Source organism: Sciurus carolinensis, chromosome 10 (assembly GCF_902686445.1).
Source record: "Sciurus carolinensis chromosome 10, mSciCar1.2, whole genome shotgun sequence".
Classification (NCBI taxonomy): Eukaryota; Metazoa; Chordata; class Mammalia; order Rodentia; family Sciuridae; genus Sciurus; species Sciurus carolinensis.
Genome location: NC_062222.1, coordinates 58,815,086 through 58,838,321, shown reverse-complemented (window position 1 = coordinate 58,838,321; position 23,236 = coordinate 58,815,086). Strand labels below are relative to the sequence as shown.

The 23,236-nt window shown below is 36.1% G+C and overlaps 1 pseudogene; it reads left to right on the top strand.

The window, feature by feature from the left end:
* Positions 1–873: 873 nt before the first annotated feature.
* Positions 874–23,236, top strand: part of LOC124994205 (elongation factor 1-gamma-like) — a 99,499-nt pseudogene continuing 77,136 nt past the window's right edge.

Sequence of the window (23,236 nt, the reverse complement as noted above, 5' to 3'; positions counted from 1 at the left end):
CTCTAAAAGTCTCAGAATACAAACATAAAAGCAAATCTCTCCTAGGTTATATCAATTACAAATAAAAGAAAATAATTTTAAAATAGAAAAATGGATAAAAATATGAAAGTTTTGCATTCGAGGACTTTGACATTGCTATGCCAGTATATAACTTAAATTACCATGAGTCATGAATTAACACAACCGTAGGACATTAAAAGATTTAGCAAGTTGGTTTCCATTTTTCACGTATCCATATTTTCAGTGTAAACTCTCTACAGTGACCTTGGATGGAATATATTTCTCTTGCACATACTACATCAAGTTTATATCTTGAATTATGGAACCATATTCTCATTGAACTGGAAGAGACAAATCTGGTTGGGATGGTGAAACCAAAGTTTTGAGATGAAACTCACTGCCCACTTCTGTTGGCGGGTGGAACCTGTGTAAGGTTACAGGCCTCTGCGGCCAAGAAATGGTGCAGCTCTTAGTGGTGGCCATGCCCTCCAGCATTGCAGTAGACCACAACAGTTCACTGCCAATTTCTTCTTTCTAGGTTCTTGTCTCATAAATTCAAAGAATGAAATTCACAAACCAGGATGAGTGAGTGTAAGAGTAGGATCTACTGATGAATAGAAACAGGAAGAGAACTTTTGCAGTGAAAGAAGGGATCCTGTAACTAGTTTTCTCCATTCGAATGTGCTAGTCTAGGAGTTTATATAACCCTTGGGTCCCTGTGGTTGTTCCAAACTTATGCTAATTACAGTTTGGAAAAGTAACTACCACTCTTGGTTAACTCTTGAACCCTTGAATCATCCCAGTTTTCATTCAGCTCGTCCCCACTTCCATTTCCTCATCTACAGTGAAGAAGCTGGAGGCCGAGGTCGTGGGATGGTTTATGCTAGCAGATTCCAGGCTGCAGCGCTGTGTGGAGCTGGCTTATACAACAAATATCCTTGCTTTTTCCAGGCCTGGCCACGGAAGGGTGACAGGTCAGTGCGCCTTGGCTTACAGGCCTCAGGACAGCCTTTCCTGCTTGGCCAATTCCATGCAGGCTGTGCTTGCCAACCAGGCCTCCGCAGCTCCACCCCTCTGCTGTCACTACTGGGCAGGGACCAGTAGGTAGGCTGGTGTCTGGGCAGTAGGGGATCATCCATGTCAGTGGTAGGAAACACATTATCCGACAAATGAGTGAAGAAGACATTTTATTTCTTGTTAGACATAGCTTGGCTCAATATTATTTTTTACAAAAGTCAACACTCCCAAGTGTTTAACTATAGAACTAAATAAAGTGAGAAAGAGCAAGAAAAGCTTTGCTTAGCACAAGATAAAATCATTATCGATGTGCTAAGACACATAGGTTGTTAGGAGAACTGTAGTTTGCATACAACCCAGCATAAAACTTTGCCTTAAGTATCCTTGAATGGTTTTCCAAATGACTTGTAAAATACAAACTGGCAATTTTATTTTTATCTACCTAGCAACCATCTCCACAGGTTCTGTATCCATGGATTCAACCAACAATGAAATGAAAATATATACTTTTTAAATTGTGTATTTACTGACAGATCACTGGACAGATTACCTTTTATTACCATTGTTCCCTAAACAATGCAGTATAACAACTTTCTACATAGCATTTACTTTGCCTTCAGTGTCATAAGTAATCTAAAGATGACTTAAAGTATGCATGGGCATGTAGTAGAATATTAACATTACCCATTTTTTTTATAAGGGACTTGAGTATCTTCAGATTTGGGTATCTATAGGAGTCCCGGAACCAATCCTCCAGAGATACTGAAGAACAACTATATATTTTTTTGACACATAGGACACCATGTGGGAAATCTCAGAGGCTTAGGGAGGGTTATAAGGAAGATGAAAAGTGAACTTAAACACACTCAAACCTCACACTGCACACCAAGTGAAAATTTGTTGTTGTTTTCATTTTTTTTTTTTTTTAAGGCATTGGTCTGCCTTTTAGTTTGGAAGTAAAAGCCTCTTTGCCAGAAACCAACTACATAGATCCATGTTGTAAATTTAAGGGTGCATGGTAGCCAGGTCACTTTATGAAGAGACAAGGTGAAAGTGCTGTCTGGATGGGGCTATTCACTCTTCTTATAGCCAGAGCCAAATGTATCATAGTACTGCATCAAATCTCATTTTTCAATAATAGCTTAAAACTTCATATGTTTTCATTTGAAATCTTGAATTTGTGAATACTTACAAAGAATTCAAATGGAACTATACAATTAAAATCATGAGAGCCAAACCAAGTCTGTCTATCATGTATGACTGCCTTTTAATCGCTATAAACAGTTGTTCTTTGAATTACTAAGGAGTATTTTTCCAAAACTTTTTTGAACTAAATACAAATTATTCAGTATGGACTTGCATTATTATTATATTCTTCTAAACTGGAAAGAATTGAACAGGATATTCCAGATGAATAGAAATCTCAATGAACTCTACAGCTGCTTGTCAGGTTCATGAACCCCAATAGAAAAAGGCAAATTGTTTATGTCAGAAACACCATCTTCCATAAGCTTACCAATAAGTGAGAAGGGCAGTGTAAGCAAATAAAGGATAAGAAAGTTCATGAGAGATTTCTATATTTAAGGATCTCTGTACAATAAGAAAAGTCTTCCTTAGGATAATGAGTATGTCCCTCAGAGAGTGCATTTAAGTGAATTTCCTAAGGTGGTGGTAGCTGCTTCATCTGTTATAGTTAAAAATACCAAGTATCTATGTTGCTTTCATTTAAAATGTTTACATAGTTAACCAATGTAGGTGATGATAAAACTCTCCTGATTCTATGCATTGATTTTTTAAACACATTTGTGCCTTCAGTTCATGGGAACTATATACATCTATATTTAAGAGAAGAAAAACCTAGGGAGATTTTTCAGACTAAAGCACATTGGGCTGGGGAGATAGCTCAGTCGGTAGAGTGCTTGCCTTGCAAGCACAAGGCCCTGGGTTCCATCCCCAGCACCGTAAAATAAATAAATAAATAAATAAAATAAAAAATAAAGAATATATTAATAAGGAAATGTAAACCTTAAAGGAGTTGGACTTTGGAAATATAAGATTAAAATGGTTATATGGTCTTAGTATACTTTAATGTAGTTTAATAAAAACAATACACTGTCTCTAAATCCCAGAAAAATATACACAGAAAAAATAAATAAAAAGTAAAAAACCACAACTAGGAAAAAAAAAAAAGTCAACAACTATAGAGAAGACATCAAATTTGCACAAAAGATGATAATTATGGTAGGTGATCTATTGAGACATTAGCTTGGATTTTGCTTGAATTGCTATAAATACTTTCCCCTTCAAATTCCAAGATGATCAATGCTATGAAAACAGGGACAGTCTCAAGCAGGTAAGTCCCCTCCCAGGTTCAAGCAGGTAAGTTCCAGGCTCAAGCAGGTAAGTCCTTTCCCAGGTTTTGTTTTTAAGAGTTATGGGATTTTACCTCAGAAGGAAAAGAATAAGAAAGCCAAAGTTACTACATGGGAAAAGTTGGGAGAATCTCCTTTCTAAACTGTAAAAGGCAGAGGGTTGTTTGAGTCCCTTCAGATGCTGGGAATGGCAAGATTTCAGTAGAAAGTGAACATGTGCTGCCTTCAAGGAGGCTGACAACAGAGACCAAATATCATAAGGCTGCAAGTCCATAGCACCTGAGCTTGATAATTGCTTTCTTAAGGTTAAGGTCGTTCAGATACTGAGTACAGTAACTGGAAATCAAACAGCCCTTCTCCAAATGTTCTGCAGATACCCACAGAGCCTCAGGGAAGTTTGCTCCCTAGTCCCCACCTCTTTTCTCTCTCCCTGTACTGAGAAATAAAGCCGGAGGTGATTTACCACTGAGCTATATCTCCAGCCCATTTGTCTGTTGTTTATTTATTTACTTATTTATTGGTGCAGAGTCTCCATAAATCACAGAGGCCTGTTCCTGCCTCAGCCTCCCAAGTAGCTAGGATTATAGACCTGCACCACCAATCCCAACCACAATTTTTAATCTCCATGTTCTTCCCTCCTAAATAATCCTTGGTAAACTACAGTTTAACTTCAATCTCTATCAAAACAGCTTTAGCCTAGATGACCACTTATCTCTTGCTGCTAAAACTGAAGAAAATTTATGGTTCAGGGATTTATTCGAATTTACTACTTTGTAATAGTCTACAGTTCCTTTCTTCTTGAAATCTCTCTTGCCTTGAGTTCTGTGACTGTGTCTCTCTTGCCTTGGGTTCTGTGTGTGTGTATGCGTGTGTGCACTTTTTTCTCTTATCTATGACAATCCTTCACTGACAACTTTTAGCTTTCCTTGCTCGATCCATTTCCTAAAATTCATTTTTTTCTTTCTTTTTTTCTTTTTTGCTAATTCTCTTTCATCCTGTTTCTTTTTCATGACCAACATTCTTCTGGGTGATACTATAATATCAATAATCATCAATAATCATGTATTTTTTAATTCACCAATCAGATCAATTTAAACACTGCTTTCTCCAGAAAATTCTTCTGCACTCTCTGGGTTTAGAGATTATTTATTCTTTTGTGTGATCTTTCAAAATCCGGTTTCCATTTCTACTGTAATTATCGTTTCCTGTATTGAATGATAAGCATCTCAATATAAAAACTGATCTTGTTCACTACCATATCCCCAAAGAATACCAGACATGCAAAGGCCACTTAATAAACATTTGTTGATAGTTAAAAATTTGTTTGGTATAATGGAACACCCTCAAAATCTCTCTCTGCATTCTATGGATTGTGGAGAAATAATATCTTTTGCACTTAAAAGAAATTCTTCTCAGATCCCAGATAATCCAAGGCCCTTGCTACTCTCTTTACCTATAATTGAACCTATTTAATTCAGATGTTCTTCCAGTGGCTGAGATCAATCCTCAGCCTAAGCTGGTCAGAGAAGTGTGACTGTTTAAAGGCAGAAGAGTAAGGACAAAGTAATCTAAATTGTACTAACCTTGCTCTCTGGTATGGCATCAAATCACTCTTATAGCTGTACTGACTTTGTCCTTCTGCTTTGATTTTTAAAAACTTGGCTTCTTCCCATCCCATTCCTGAGGCTGTGTCTTAGCAATGACCTAGTGGCCCAATCTCTGTGGAATTGTCCCTGTCGTATTCTTGACAGTCTCTTTTCTGCAGCCTGGAGTCTGCTTAAATATCACCTCCACAGGGAAACCTTCCATAATTCTGTTGACTAGGTTATATTTTCTTGCCATATGGTCTCCGAGCATAGTATGGCACTTATTCAAAATACTCTCGCACTGATTATAGTTATATAATTGCATATGTAAATTTATCTTTGTTCATCTCTCTACTAAACCATTGGATCTGTGAGGGGAAATACCAGGTCTACCTTGTTCACAACTCCATTTTGCATCACTATCATGGTGTGTGGCACTCAGCACTTATCCAGTAGTAAGCACACAGAGAATAAAGGGACTCAGGCCATTGCCTGAAGGGTGGCTGCCCTCTCCTCGAGATCTTCAGTGGTCTCCATCTATGGCTGCTCCAACCAACTACTGCCACTGAGGACTAATCCAGAGCATTGACTGTGTCTTTGCTTGTCTGGAACAGAGCATTTGGGTGCCACCCTTAGCACCTAATGTTTAATCATTTCTTCCCACATATAATTCCACAATAACCTACCTATCCAGACCTCAGAACCCTTCAGATTTAGTCACAGTTACTTAAGCCCCACCTATTTTAGTCACATTATCTAAGTCCCATCTAGGTATGCCCTAAATTGGACAATTTGTTCATGTTTCTGAAGAGATGTTGAATATGGTTTCACCCAAACTGTTACTACTCCGAAGGTCCTATTTGATGTTCCTTTCCTGTACAAGAAATGCCAAAGTAAGGCACACTGGTCTCTATCTACAGCAAGATTTACAAATAGAAAGCTAGTTCAAAATGTTCCCCTTTATCATCAACACAAAGAAATAATTAGCTTGCTAATGTCTGCAGAGAGGATGAATTCACAGAGAAAACATAGTGATCAGGATCCCAGAAAGACTAAGCACTTCTGCGTTGTGTATACTGGTGAAGTCAATTCTTCAAAGGCTATTTACGAGTGGTAGATTTTCAGAAACCACAGAAGCATAGACTAAGTATAAGTATAGATAAAGTCAATAGTCTACTCAACTCATTCTAGGCTTACAGTCTTGGTTTAGCAATGAAGACTGATATTAACTAGAACCTGCCACTTTATATAAAGCAGCTATGAACTTACCACCTCTTCCATCTTTTGTAATTTTGTATCAAGGTCATGTTCTGTCCCTACCTCTGGTAGAAATTTACCTATATTTGATATAAAGCCATGTAATTTATTAATTGCTAGTTTATGTTTCTTTGAATTTTGGTTTGTATAAAATGTACCTTTTGATTTTGTAGTCCTAGGTTTAATAAAATTATTAGATTTTCTAGAATTTAATGCATTACTTCGCCCCCTTAGCAGCAAAAAGATTTATTGCTGAATCCTTTCCTGACAAAAATCTTCAGTTTTAAAAAAAAGGATTGTTAATCTAGTATAATGCCCTGAAAGACATGCTTGACATTTAAAATAACTTAAATAAAAGCAAATAAAACAATAACACGTATTTCAGCATTATTTCAGAAAGATTTGCCACATCTGCTTCTGCCTTAAACACCTAAACAGTTCGTTATGTAATTTGTCTCCTCAGAGATTGGCTGATATTTGCATTCTAATGTTTCTGAAGGTTTGTGCATACAGAGGCATTTCTAGACAAAAGTATCTTTTCATCAATGTATCATTATATCATAGAATCTTACTGGCACAACCTCATTTTATCTGCTAGTTGATACATAAGTTTTCTGCTATAATTAAATATGATATATTAATGAAATTTTTCTAACCACAACAAAAGTATGAATGTTATGAAGAGCTAACTGCTTGAAGGGATCAGATGATGAATCTATTTATTTTATAAAAGATTAAGTGGAACATTAATAACAAACATGAGCTATATTGTCATCTGTTGCCTTTCCATGACAAGAGACAATTTACAAAATAAAGAATAAATATAAATATGTAAATATAGACTTGGAGCCACCGCACTGGAGCTCCAGGCAGCTGCCCAGAGGAGGAGGCATGTGGCGGGTCGCTTCCAAGCAATTAGGTGCAGAGCAAGGTCCCAGGACCTAGGCGGCTTCTTGGTGGAAGAGTTGCACAGAGACAAGTTGAGGGGCAGAGCAAAGGTTCCAGGAATGCTGGCAGATTCTCTGAGGAGGGGCAGCCTAAGGAGATTCTTCTGTGCAGGGCAAGGCTCCCAGGCCCAGGAGGTAGGTCCGGGCCCCTGGGAACGTTGCAGAGGAAGGCTGCCCAGCCCAGGCGGTAGTTGTAGATTGAGGGAAACCTTTAGGAGGGGAACTACCAGTGAGACCTCCCCACCGGTGAGTCTTTCCTTCCAGGTGAGGTTTTCCCACAAGGACAGTAAAACCAGAGAGACAGGCACAAACAGTTCTTGCCTCAGCCTGCAGCCTAGTTCCCCTTTGGATGACCATTGGTCAACAAGTGGAAGCACCTCTGCCCACTATCAGGGAATATAACCCACCTGAAGGCCACCACCCCTAAAGAGGCAGCTTCCTTGTGGAGCACTGCATTATCAAGTTCCTCCAAGACTTCAGGCTACTGAAGGTTAAGAGGGGATATACTAGAAATCATCAGGGACACTATAAATCAATAAAGGAAATCTGCAATATCTCAGAATCCACTGATACCTGAACAATATGAGAAAACAAGGGAAGAAAATGCCCAAAACAAATCTAGATGTTACATCAATAAAATTCAATGACAGCATGGCAGAAGAAATGACAGAAAGGGAGTTCAGAATGTACATAATTAAAATGATCAGGGAAGCAAACAATGAGATGAAAGAGCAAATGTAGGCATTGAATGATGAGATGAAAGAGCAAATGCAGGCATTGAATGATCGCACCAATCGACAGTTAAAAGAGCAAATTCAGGAAGCAAAAGATCATTTCAATAAAGAGTTAGAGATATTGAAAAAAAACCAAACAGAAATCCTTGAAATGAAGGAAACAATAAATCAAATTAAGAACTCCATAGAAATCATAACCAATAGGATAGAACACCTGGAAGACAGAACCTCAGATATTGAAGAAAAGATATTTAAACTTGAAAACAAAGTTGACCAAACAGAGAAGATAGTAAGAAATCATGAACAGAATCTACAAGAATTATGGGATATCATGAAAAGGCCAAATTTAAGAATTATTGGGATTGAGGAAGGCTTAGAGAAACAAACCAAAGGAATGAACAATCTATTCAATGAAATAATATCAGAAAATTTCCCAAATATGAAGAATGAAATCGAAAATCAAGTAAAGAGGCTTATAGGACTCCAAATACACAAAATTACAACAGACCCACACCAAGGCACATTATAATGAAAATACTTAACATACAAAATAAAGACAGAATTTTAAAGGCTGTGAGAGAAAAGAACCAAATTACATATGGGGAAACCAATACGGATATCAGCAGATTTTTCAATCCAGACCCTAAAAGCGAGAAGGGCCTAGAACAACATTTTTCAAGCCCTGAAATAAAATGGATGCCAACCAAGAATCTTATACCCAGCAAAACTTACCTTCAGATTTGACAAAAAATAAAATCCTTCCATGATAAACAAAAACTAAAAGAATTTACAAAAAGAAAGCCAGCATTACAGAACATTCTCAGCAAAATTATCCATGAGGAAGAGATGAAAAACAACAATGCAAATCAGCAAAGGGAGGAACTATCTTAACAGAATTGTCAAATAAAGGAGAAACCAAGTTGTGTCAAAAAAAAAAAAAATAAGCCAAATGACTGGGAATACAAATCATATCTCAATAATAACCCTGAATATTAATGGCCTGAACTCATCAATCAAAAGACACAGACTGGCAGATTGGATTAAAAGAAAGATCCAATAATATGTTGCCTGCAAGAGACCCATCTCATAGAAAATAATACCCATAGACTAAAAGTGAAAGGATGGGGAAAAACATACCATGCGCATGGACTCAGCAAAAAAGCTGGGGTATATCCATCCTCATTACAGATAATGTGGACTTCAAGCCCAAATTACTCAGAAGGGATAAAAAAGGACATTTCATACTGCTTAAGGGAAGCATAAATAGGCAAGACATAACAATCATAAATATCTATGCCCCAAACAGTGGCTCATCCATTTATGTCAAACAAATCCTTCTCAATTTTAGAAACCAAATAGACCATAACACAATAATACTAGGTGATTTTAACACACCTCTCTCACCACTAGACAGATCTTCAGAACAAAAATTGAACAAAGAAAACATAGATCTCAAAAACACAATCAATAACTTAGACTTAACGGACATTTATAGAATATACTATCCAACCAAGAGTAAACACACTTTCTTCTCAGCAGCACATGGATCCTTCTCTAAAATAGACGATATTTTATGCCACAAAACTAACGTTAGCAAATACAAGAAGATAGAGACACTACCTTGTATTCTATCAGATCATAATGGATTGAAATTAGAAATAAATGACAGAATAAAAAACAAAAACTACTCCAACACATGGAGATTAAACAATAGGCTATTATATGATGAATGGATAACAGAAGATATCAGGAAGGAAATTAAAAAATTCTTAGAGGTAAATGAGAACAAAGAAACATTATATCAAAATCTCTGGGACACTATGAAAACAGTACTTAGAGGAAGATTTATTTCATGGAGCACATTCAACAAAAGAAGAAAACCATCAATAAATAAATGACTTAACATTACAGCTCAAAGTCCTAGAAAAAGAAGAGCAGACCAACACCAAAAGTAGTAGAAGACAAGAAATAGTTAAAATCAGAGCCAAAATCAAGGAAATTGAAACAAAAGAAACAATTGGAAAAATTAACAAAATAAAGAGTTGGTTCTTTGAAAAAATGAACAAAATTGATAAACCCTTAGCCACACTAACAAAGAGAAAGAGAGAGAAAACTCAAATTACTAAAATTCGGAATGAACAAGGAAATATCACAACAGACATGAGTGAAATACAAAACATAATTAGAAGCTATTTTGAAAATCTATACTCCAACAAAACAGAAAACCTTGAAGACATCAACAAGTTTCTAGAGACATATGAATTACCTAAACTGAACGAGGAGGACATACACAACTTAAATAAATCAATTTCAAGCAATGAAATAGAAGAGGTCATCAAAACCCTACCAACAAAAAAAAAGTCTGGGACCAGATGGGTTCTCAGCCGAGTTCTACAAAACCTTTAAAGAAGAGCTCATTCTAATACTTCTCAAAGTATTCCATGAAATAGAAGAGGAGGGAACCCTCCCAAACTCAGTTTATGAAGCCAATATCACTCTGATACCTAAACCAGGCAGAGACACATAGAGGAAAGAAAATTTCAGACCAATATCCTTAATGAACATCAACGCAAAAATTCTCAACAAAATTTTAGCAAATCACATACAAAAATATATTAAAAAGATAGTGCACCATGATCACGTGGGTTTCATCCCAGGGATGCAAGGTTGGTTCAACATCAGGAAATCAATAAATGTAATTCACCATATCAACAGACTTAAAGTAAAAAATCACATGATTATTTCAATACATGCAGAAAAAAAATTTGATAAAATACAGCACCCCTTCATGCTCAAAACACTAGAAAAAATACTGATAGTGGGAGCATTCCTTAACATTGTAAAGGTTATCTATGCTAAGCCCATGGCTAATATCATCTAAATGGTGTAAAACTGAAAGCATTCCCCCTAAAAACTGGAACAAGGCAGGGATGGCCCCTTTCACCACTTCTATTCAACATATTCCTTGAAACTCTAGCCAGAGCAATTAGAAAACCAAAGAAATTAAAGGAATATGAATAGGAAAAGAAGAACTCAAACTATCCCTATTTGCTGATGACATGATTATATACTTAGAGGAACCAGGAAATTCCACCAAAAAACTTTTAGAACTCATAAGTGAATTCAGTAAAATAGCAGGAATAAGATCAATGCTCATAAATCTAATGCATTTTTATACATAAGTGATGAATCTTTGAAAAGAAAAATTAGGAAAACTACCCCATTCACAATAGCTTCAAAAAAAATAAAATACTTGGGAATCAATCTAACAAAACAGGTGAAAGACCTCTACAATGAGAACTACAGAACACTAAAGAAAGAAATTAAAGAAAACCTTAGAAGATGGAAAGATCTCCCATGTTCTTGGATAGGCAGAATTAATATTGTCAAAATGGCCATACTACCAAAAGTACTATACAAATTCAATGCAATGCCAATTAAAATCCCAATGACATACCTTACAGAAATAGAGCAAGCAATCATGAAATTCATCTGGAAGAATAAGAAACCCAGAATAGCTAAAGCAATCCTTCACAGGAAAAATGAAGCTGGGGGTATTGCAATACCAGAACTTCAACTATACTACAAAGCAATAGTAACAAAAACGGCATGATATTGGTACCAAAATAGGTAGATCAATGGTACAGAATAGAGGACACAGACACAAACCCAAATAAATACAATTTTCTTATACTAGACAAAGGGGCCAAAAATATACATTGGAGAAAAGATAGCCTCTTCAACAAATGGTGCTGGGAGAATTGGAAATCCATATGCAACAGAATGAAACTAAACCCTTATCTCTCACCATGCACAAAACTCAACTCAAAATGGATTAAGGACCTTGGAATTGGACCAGACACCCTGCATCTTATAGAAGAAAAATTAGGTCCAGATCTTCAACATGTCAGCTTAGGACCAGACTTCCTCAACAGGACTCCCATAGCACAAGAAATAAAAGCAAGAATCAATAACTGGGATATATTCAAACTAAAAAGCTTTCTCTCAGCAAAGGAAACTATCAGTAATGTGAAGAGAGAGCCTACAGAGTGGGAGAAAATCTTTGCCACTCATACTACAGATAGAGCACTAATCTGCAGAATCTATAAAGAACTCAAAAACTCTACACCAGGAATACAAATAATCCAATCAACAATGGGCTAAGGAAATGAACAGACACTTCACAGAGGAAGATGTACAAGCAATCAACAGATATATGAAAAAATGTTCAACATCTCTAGCAATAACAGAAATGCAAATCAAAACCACCCTAAGATTCCATCTCACCCCAATTAGAATGGCGAATATCAAGAATACAAGCAATAATAGGTGTTGGCGAGGATGTGGGGAAAACGGTACATTCATACATTGCTGGTGGCGCTGCAAATTAGGGCAGCCACTCTGGAAAGCAGTGTGGAAATTCCTTAGAAAACTAGGAATGGACCCACCATTTGACCCAGCTATCCCACTCCTTGACCTATACCCAAAGGTCTTAAAATCCGCATACTACAGAGATACAGCCACATCAATGTTCATAGCCGCTCAATTCACAATAGCCAGATTGTGGAACCAACCTAGATGTCCTTCAATTGATGAATGTATAAAGAAACTGTAGTATATATATATATATATATATATATATATACAATGGAATATTGCTCAGCCATAAAAATGATAAAATTATGGCATTTGCAGGCAAATGGTTGAAATTGGAGAATATCATGCTAAGTGAGATAAACCAATCTCAAAAAACCAAAGGTCTAATGATCTCTCTGATAATGGATGATGACACATAATGGGGGATGGGAGAGGTTAGTGTTTGGATTAGGGTGAGGGAGTGGAGCAAGAATGGAGGAAGGAAGGACTGTATAGAGGGAAAAGAGTGGTGGGAGGGGTCGGGGGAAGGGAAAAAATAACAGAATGAATCAAACAACATTACCCTATGTAAATTTATGATTACAGAAATGATCTGCCTTTACTCCATGTACAGAGAAACAACATGTATACCATTTGTTTACAATAATAAAAAAAGAAAAAATAATATGTGAATATATCTACATATCAATCCATCATTTACCAAATCATACAAAAAGTGCTTTTGTTTTTGTTATTTTTGTTGTTGTTAAAGATAACTCATGTATATTTAGTGCAGGTAAAGTATTTTGGAAATTCTAACAATCAGTAAATGTAGACATCATCATTAATAACTTCAGTTGCAGTGAGGCAAAGAAATATTCATGCAATGTCATATTTTATAATTTAGATTAGTCATGTTAAATTAAGATAAAAACTGAAGATTATAAAATAAATTAATTTCAACTAGAGGCTACTCACAGAGAACAACCTTGAAATTTGTAAAGCATTTATTATTTTACAATCACAAGAGATAGCCTTTGTTTTATATGTATTATTTTAAGTGCTTTGCAATTATCATTAGAACTATAATACTTCTGGATAAAAACATAGGGGAAAATCCAGGTGAACTGAATTTGACAACTACTTCTTGGATACAACACCAAAAACACAATCTGTTAATGAAAATAACTGATAAGTTGGACTTCATTAAAATCATAAGTTTCTGCTCTACAAAACATTAGGAAATGAAAATGCTAAGCCAGACAGTGGGAGAATATTTTTTGCACAACACTTATCTGATAAAAGATTAGTAATCAAAATATACAAAGAACTCTGAAAACCCAACAATGACAACAAAACTCAAAGTGTGGACAAATGATTTGAGTTCAAATCTCACCAAAGAAGTTGTATTGGTAACAAGCAAGCATAAAAAAATATGTTCAGCTCATGTACCATTAGAAAATTGAAAGTTAAAACGAGATACCACTACACAGCTATATAAATGGCCCAGGTCCAGAACACTAACACCACATGTTGGAAGGATATGTAGCAGCAGGAATTCCCATTCACTGAAGGTTGGAATGCAAAATAACATAACTATTTTGGAAGACAATTTGGTGGTTTCTTATAAAATGATACCTACCCTTACTATATAATTCAGCAAACATTCCCTGGTATTTACCCAAATGATTTGAAAAATTATGTCCACATGTTATAGTTTGAATCTGGAATGTCACCCAAGTTCCACGTATTAAAGGTTTGGTTCCCAATGAATCAATGTTCAGAGGTGGGGTTTGGGAGAAGTGGTTGAATTTTGAGGGTCAAACCTCATCAATGGATTAATTTATTGAAAGCTAAATGGATTACTGGGAGGAGGTAGAAAATGGGTGGTGGACATGGTTGCCTCCAACCATGGGAACAGGAGCATGCACTGGGAGGACACGGAATAATTCTTGCCTCCTACAGTATCTCTCTCTCTCTCTCTCTCTCTCTCTCTCTCTCTCTCTCTCTCTCTCTCTCTCCTGCCATGACTTGCGAAGCTTTCCTCCACAATGCCCTTCCACCATCATGTTTTACCTTGCCTTAGGCAAAAAGTAACAGAATCAGTCAACTATGGCCTGAAACCTCTGAAACCCAAACCAAAATAAACTTTTCCTTCTTTAACTTGTTTATGTCAGGTAATTTGGTCACAGTAACAAAATCTAACATAGCACAGAAAAGCTAACACATGAATGTGCTCAGCAGTTTTATTTATAATCAATAAAACTTGAAAGCAACCAAGATGCTCTTCAATGGGTAAATGGATAAACCATGATCTATACCAAGAAATATAATTCCATGGAAAATATGTTATTAAACCACAAAAAGAAATGGATGAGAACCTTAAAAGCATACTGCTAAGTGGAAGAAACCAACTTTAAAAGGTTACTTACTATATGATTCAAAGTAAATGATATTCACAAAAAGGCTGTGGAGATAGTAAAGTAAAAGATCAGAGAGTTTCATGGATGTTGCTGGAGAGGAGTGGATGAATAATCAGAGCAGAAGAGATTTTTAGGGGAGTGAAACTGTTCTGTACTGTACTGTAATGGTGGATATGTAATATTATATTTTTGGTAAATCCACAGAACCAACACAAAAATTGAAACTTGCATGAACTATGAATTTTAGTTAATAATAATTACAAATATATATGTATTTATATATGTCCCAAGCAGTAATAGAGGAATCAAGTTTGGTTCCAACAAGTGGATTTTATTCATGCAATACACACTCAACTTACATTCCTAATAATAGCGAGTCACAAATACATTGAAGATTCACTCCCTTGTCCACCTAGTGTCCAATCCCCGTGGACTTACTCAAGGCAATGTCTCTTAGCCCAGAAGTCAGTTAGCAAGACCGAGGGAATTCTTCTCAGCCATAGCCTCTCTCAGCTCCTCGAATGTCTTTGGATGTCCTTGGGTGTCCGATAAACCGGAAGCTGGTTGGCAGTCGTCACCACCGGGGAGGTGGTTAGTTGTCTGGCCTCGGTGACAACAGTCGATCAGCAATCAGTGATGGAGTGGACAGCAGCAGGGGCAGTCAAGAGACAGAGCAACGTGGAGTCCTCTGGTCACGGTTTGCTCCAAAAGTCCAGGGGTTTAAGTAGCGATTTTAGCCCAGTCGTACTCTGGTCTTCATTGATAAAGACCAGAACACGACTATACTAGGAGCCACCACTCAAATCATAGATAAAGTTCATATCGGCATTATTCAGGAGTGTCATCCTGCCACACAGCAAGTTTGTCACTAGGCACCTTTATTTTAGTTTTACAAGTTCAGGCAAATACCAAATACAGCTTATTATTACTGCATAACACACAACTATAGCAATTCCTATTATTTCCTTGTCTCATTACAATATATTTATATTCATCAATTGTAGCAAATATACCACACTATGTAGGATGCTAAATGATGTTAATAGGGAAATTGAGAAGAAGAAATATTGATCGTACAACTAACACATAGTGGGTTGAAGCTGTAAAAGTGCTACATGTCTTACAATGAAAAGGATAGTCTCCCCTATAATAATTACATGATCCAAAATATCAATATTGCTCAGGTTGAGAAGGCTGGTGGAGATGGGACTTTTTTCTCTCCATGTGTCAGACACTTTAAAAATAATTTCCCACTAATGTAATTGATCTGAAGAAATAAAGTTTTGATTAGTATCATTTAATATGGACCATATAAATAAAAAGACAGTTTTTTTTTTTTTTTTTTTTTTTTTTTTTTACCAACAGGAATTTTCAGTCAGCATTCTAACAGCAAAAGCATAGACAATGAAAAATAAAACCCTTTCTTCACTACCAGATATTTTCAAACAGAAGCATTTATTTCACTGGTTCCAGGGAAACAAATGATGACTTTCCAGCCAGCTATAACTGCAACACTTAAACAGTTAGGGTTTTCACAAACTTTTGTTATTGGAAAAAGCAACAACCCTAGCAAGGGATGACAGGAATTGAAGGAAATCAGGCATCCCTAATGACTCTATTCCGGCCTAGCACAGGTCTCTGATAATTTCTTTTTTTAAGGATTTTAGAGTTCAGGCTTTTGATCTTGATGGGAAAATTCAAGTGTGGGCAGGAAGGCACACTATTTGTTAGAACCCTAATGAATGCAACATTCCCAATTTGACTGGAGCTGTCCCAGCAGGAGGGTTTATTTTACACAGAATGAATGTGAGCCCAAATACTCAGGGTGGGCTTCATTGTTTTCTTTGGGAGTTTTCTAAAAGCTTAAGACAATTAAAGGGCTAATTGACTATGCTTTGCCTATGGGGTGTTCAAGTTAGATTCTTCATCGCTAAGTCACTGTTAGCCACATTTTCCTTTTCTGTCTCCAGATCTATCCTCTATCTAGGACAAAGCAGAAAAGTTGCAATCTCTGAGATTTGACTGGCATTGCTAGGACTTGAATGGAAAGAGGCTTTGGCAGTTTTGCAGGGCTAGTGGTGCTGAGATTACTACTATTGGGGTTCAATATCGACCGATTCCCAGTGAGTCAAAGTGCACACACAGCAATGCAAATCACACCACGAGGTTTTATTGCGAGCTCGAACCTGGACCGCAACCAACCTCTCAGACCACTACCATGACTGAGTGGGGAGTGGCCCCGAGGGATGAGAAAGCTTAAGAAATTTCCAATCATTCACATACAAAGACCTGTACATTATTGGTTAACATTCGAACAGCTAAACATTTGTTCTCTTTTGGTTGGGTCCCGCCAATTTATTTGAATCTCATTGGGTCCTGCCAGAACTGAACAGTCCTGGAGGAAGAAGAGAGGAGGGAGGGGGTGAACTATGCAGGAGATGAGTCGGGGCTAGGCCCCTTCCCCTGACCTTGATAGATAAGGTTTCCGGGCAGCCGCCCATTTCTCGGACAGATATCTCTTAACAGCCTTGATAAACCCCAGGGGCCCAGTACGTCCTGTTTGTCCTGTACTGGCTCCTGAGGGTAGCACCTGTGCGCCCTTTCCTGGGGGAAGGTTTTACGGGCCAGTTCCCGAAATGGCTTGTTCATACAACATGGCTGCACAGATGTCACCTTGTTCTCAACACTACCAAGTACACCCCTGTGGCAGTGATTATCAGTCAGGGTAATGTTGTCTCCCAGGGGACATTTGTCAATGTCCAGAGACACTTTAGTTGTCACATTTGGTGGGAAGGGTACTACCAGCATTTAGTGGGGAAGAAACCAGGCACACTACTGTTAAATATCCTACAATGCAAAGCACAGACCCTTACAACGAAGAATTATCTAGCCCCAAAATTTCAATATTGCCAAGGCTACAAAACCCTGATAGAGGGATTCATTTATCTTCATAACTTATAAATTTTATAATAAGTTCTTTCAAACTTATAAATTTTATAATAAGTTATGTAGACCATGCCTTAGATGAGAACTCTTTAGACATGATCTTTCGAAACATGTGGTATCTGTCAAGTCATAAAATCTTGGCAAGTATTTTTTGTCTTAATTGTCTGAACACACTCAGAAGGAATTTTTAGCACTCTGATTTAACTTAACAATTCATAAGGTCTTTATAAATTTAAGTTTAATGTATCTTCCATTTTCTAGCTTCAGAGTATAAGTATTTAAAATAAAATATATGCTTAATTGTTACTTGTGATACAAATGCTTAAAATGGTCACAATATTAAGTGGTTCTCTCCAAATAGCATTATAGTTTCTTGCTTTATTTTTTTCTTACACATATATGTAGAAGCCCCATATTGTATTCCATTTGCCCCTACATAACCATTTTCACCTGGAATTTTTTCAGTATTTGTGTTGTTTAGAAAGATAAATCTAATCATCAAAGTGATACTATTATGACTAAATCAAAGTGCTAGAGTCAAACTGTCATTTGAAAAACCCTATCTTAAATGAGTTTGTCAAGTATTTACAACACTTAGAAAAACTATCTGATGGCTTTCAGCCATTGAAGTGCAGCTCAGCTCGCTCTGTGCTTGGGAAAATGATTTAATATGAGTCTAAGTTAGATATTCAACAAACTTATTTTAAAGTGGTATAAGAATTTAAATATAATGTGCCAATTTATTAAACTCTAATTTAGTGAATAGTGAGATTAAATATGAGTATTATCTGTAACCAATATGGAAATATCAATAATGCACCGAGGTACTTCTGCCTCAGCCTGAAAATAAGAAATCAATACTAAAGTCTATTCAAGCTTAAAAAAATAGGGACTTTAATAATTGTCCAGTTAATTTAATAAATGTAGACAGGTAACCTAAATAAATCAAGTTGTAAATAATTTTTTTTACCTTATTAGCATATTTGGCCTGAATTATCCAGATAATTATTTCAATTTTCCACATCACTTTGCTCGTATTGACAGAGCATCTTTCCATTTTTCATGTAAATGCATTTCATTTGTCCTTCTCAAAGCTCAGCAAGGTGTGCATCCTTTATGATGCAAATCTAGCATTTCCCTGTTTTGTTGATACTTTTCAAAATGCTATCATTTATATTTGTATAACCTTTAACTCACTGTAGATAATTTACTATAATGGTTTCCAGGGACCTATTTCTATATTATCCGGTTCTGAATAGAAAACATCTCTTGACTTATCTGCTCTAATTTTCTTCATTTCTATATAGTTTATTTGAATTTCTGCAGAACATGACTTTCTTTTACCTTTTCTCCTGGTGTGTTTCTATTCAGTTGGTAAAATTAGTTCCTTTGCTCATCTGGATAATACCAAATTATATGCTGCATTCAAGGCATTTCAAGCTTTTCCCTCATATTATGTAAACTAGCATGACTCAGTTTATCTACATCTAATCAAAAATGCTCATCCAGAATTAATTTGAGAGAACATTATTATGGAATGAGAAGTCTATGGTAAGTTTTGTCATCATTAATGTTCCTGTTACTTGAAGACCACCTGGGGGCAGGAAGGAAGGTATGAGAGTTATAAGAGGCAAATAAAAAGCATTGCTTAATTATATTTTACTGCATCATTTATCCAGCCATTATTCAATAAAGAAAAGCAATTCATCATTCCACTATAGACACTGAAATTATATTGTACAAAAGAAACAAGTTGAACCGAAAATCCTGCTTCATATCTGCTAACCATCACTCATCCCTTTACCAATGAATCCAACCCTTATTTATTACTACTCTCTATAGCATTTTGTTTCTATTTTCAATAGTTATATTATAAACTATAATATAAATTATAAAATTTTTCCTTATTACTCATTTTCTAATTCTCTACTATTAAGAATTTTTAATTGCAAGTATCTGTAAGTCATTATATTAGTGAACTAGTATTATATGACAAACATTCCCAAGGCAGTGGATTTAAAACAATCACTTATTATTCATTGTAAGTCTATAGGTCAGCTGGGACATCTTACTAGTCTGGTTTACCTAGCTTTGAGGTCTTCTACAAGGCTGACTGGGGTCCAGTTTATGTCTGACTGCCCCACTCATGAATCTGAACCACTGAACCACATGATTCTCATCATCTATAACATTAGCTGATCTTGTTCACATGACAGTCTCAGAGTTCCAAGAGAGGTTGAGCAAAAGCAAGCAAGTTTATGGTTTATACAATATTATTTCTATTGTGATCAACTGGTAAACACAAATTAAAATATCCCAGATTTGAGGGGTAGAGAAATATATGCCACTGCTTCATATATGGTCTGAAAGGTCATATTACAAAGGGGCATGAATATAGAAATGAGATTAACTATAACTATATTTGTAAATGATGTTTCACTCCATGACCACAATTACTTACACACATTTGCTTTCAGGATCCTCAAAATTTTCATCCAGTTATGGCATTTTATTCAAAATATAGAATCTTATATTCTATATCAGGTGTATATCTTGATGTGGCTCTTACGATACAGCTCTTAAGATACTTAGTTCTTGGTTTGAGAAGCCAAGAACTAAAAAAAACAAATTATCTAACCCCAAACATGCAATTTACAAATGAGAAACAGAAGCAAGATAATTATAAAAGCAAGTACCAGCTAAAGAAGTTAAGAATAAAGGGAAAAAGAGAAAGATAGGTAGGGGGGATGGAGAAGAATGAAGGATACAATATAATTGCTGGTCCATAGCAATTCTAAAATTCAAATGGATAAAAGTTGTACAACATCAAAGGTGGAACAATGAAGGCTTTATGTGTATGTGAGTTTTGGTGAGCACATTCATGGGTGTGTGATCAGACAATTGCATTTTTTTAAAAAAATATTGCTTTCTAAGCTCTTTAAATTTCATTTAATTTTCATTAAAAATTTTAAATACTTTATGTGTACATATACAACATATAGCAGAAAAATAGAAAAATCTAAATAATTTTATGTAAAAATTGTTTTCTGCTTCATGACAGTAGTTTGCTCCCATAAATGATATTTGTTAAGAAGGATAATATTTGTCAAAATACACTGGGTACTTTGCCTCATCCACAAATGCACCCCTTAATCTATATCAATTGAATCTTTAACTTGACATTGTCAGGATTGGTAGCTTTTACGTTCTCTTCCATAACTTATTTAAATTTTTTGTTTGTATGTGTGTGTAGTTCGTTTTAGATTATCTCTAAATTTGTGAAGTGCATTTGAAAAAGAAAAACAGAAAGAGATCTTATGGAAATTAAATAGAGGATTAGAAAGGCATTTGAAAGTGAAATTCAAAAAAAAAAAAAAAGAGTCACTGGCAAAATATACAGCACCTTATAAGTTGTACCATGGAGTTTAGATTTTATTCTAATATAATAAGTAAATAATGGAGGGCTTTGATGGGGACACTTATGATCACAGTTATATTTAGAAGAAGAAATAGCATATGATGGGGGAAGTGCAGGAGTAGTGGGCAAGGCATAAAAGCAAGGGGACAAGCCAGGGGCTATTTAAATAGTTCTTTGGATGGATAGTATTGTCTTGGGTAGAGTGGTAATTCTGGAGCTTATGAGCAGCAACTGGATTTTGAATATACTTTCTAGGTATAGAAATAGTGAAATTTGCTCTGAATCAGATGGAGCATACAAGAAAAAAAATAGGTAAGGGAGACTCTATGACTTGTGCCTCAAATTTTTACATGAATAAAAGTATCTCTTTTTAATAATGAGGATTTAATAATTGGTACAGGCATTAATCAACTTTTGGTCACCATAACAAAATAACAAAGTGTTTATTTTCAAAGTTCCAGTTCATGATTAGGTGACCCCAATTCTTCAGGTCTCTGGTGAGACCAGCATATCTTGGCAGGAGTCCAGGGCAGAGCAAACCACTTATAACATGGCAGGAAGCAAAGAGACAGACTGATGGGCCAGGGGCCCACAAGACAGTAGAACACATTTTGACACACTGTACACAAATGGAGCTTAACTTCTCATTCCTCTGGCTGTACATGGTGCTGAGTCACACCACCAGTGTAATCTTACATGTACATAAGATAATAATGTCTGTCTCATTCTATTATTCTTCCCATCTCCACCACCCCACTGCTCCCCTCACTACCCTCTGCATAATCCAAAGTTCCTTCATTTTTCCCTACCCCTGACCCTACTATGGATCAGCATCCCCTTATCAGAGAAAACATTCAGCCTTTGGATTTTGGAGATTGGCTTATTTCACTAAGCATATTCTCTAGTTCCATCCATTTACCTGCAAATGCTATAATTTCATTCTTTGTTAAGGCTGAGTAATATTACATTGTGTATATGTACCACATCTTCTTTATCCATCCATTTGTTGAAGGGCATCTAGGTTGGTTCCATAGTTTACCTATGGTGAACTGAGCAGTTATAAACATTGATGTGCTGTGTCACTGCACTATGCTGACTTTAAACCAAGGAGTGGGATAGCTGGGTCAAATGTGGTTCCATTTCAAGTTTTCTGAGAAATCTCCATACTGCTTACCAGAGTTGCACCAATCTGCATTCCCACCAACAATATAGATATGTACCTTTTCCCCCATATCCTTGCCAATATTATTATTGCTTGCACTCTTGATAATTGCCATTCTGACTGGAGTGAGATGAAATCTTAGACTAGTTTTAACTTTACATTTCTCTAATTGTTAGAGATGATGAACACTTATTCATATGTTGTTGATCAATTGTATTTCTTCTGTGAAGTGTCTGTTCACTTCCTTTAGCCTATTTATTGATTGGATTATTTGTATTTTTGGTGTTAAGTTTTTTTGAGTTCTTTATATATCCTGGATGTTAGTCCTCTATCTGAGTGCATGTGGTGAAGATTTTTTTCACAGTCTGTGGGCTCTCTCTTTATGTTATTGTTTCCTTTGGTGAGAAGAAGCTTTTCAGTTTGAGTACATTCCACTTACTGATTCTTAATTGTACTTCTTGAGTTTTAGGAGTCATATTAAAGAAGTCAAGTCCTAAGCTGACATGGTGAAGATTTGGGCCTACTTTTTCTTCTATTAGGTGAAAGGTCTCTGTTCTAGTGCCTAAGTCTTTGATCCACACTGAGTTGCATTTTTTGCAGAGCGAGATAGAGATCTAATTTCATTTTCTTACATGTGGATTTCCAGTTTTCCCAGCACCATTTGTTGAAGAGGCTATCTTTTCTCCAATGTGTGTTTTTGGCACCTTTGTATAGTATGAGATAACTATATTTATGTGGGTTTGTCTCTGTGTCCTCTATTTTGTACCACTGGTCTACATGTCTATTTTGGTGCCAATACCATGCCATTTTTTTTACTATTGCTCTGTAGTATAGTTTAAGGTCTGGTATTGTGATGCCTCCTGCTTAACTCTTCTGGCTAAGGATTGCTTTGTCTATTCTGGGTCTCTAATTTTTCCAAATGAATTTCATGTTTGCTTTTTCTAGTTCTATAAAGAATGTCATTGGGATTTTAATTGGAATTGCATTGAATCTGTATAACACTTTTGGTAGTGTGGCC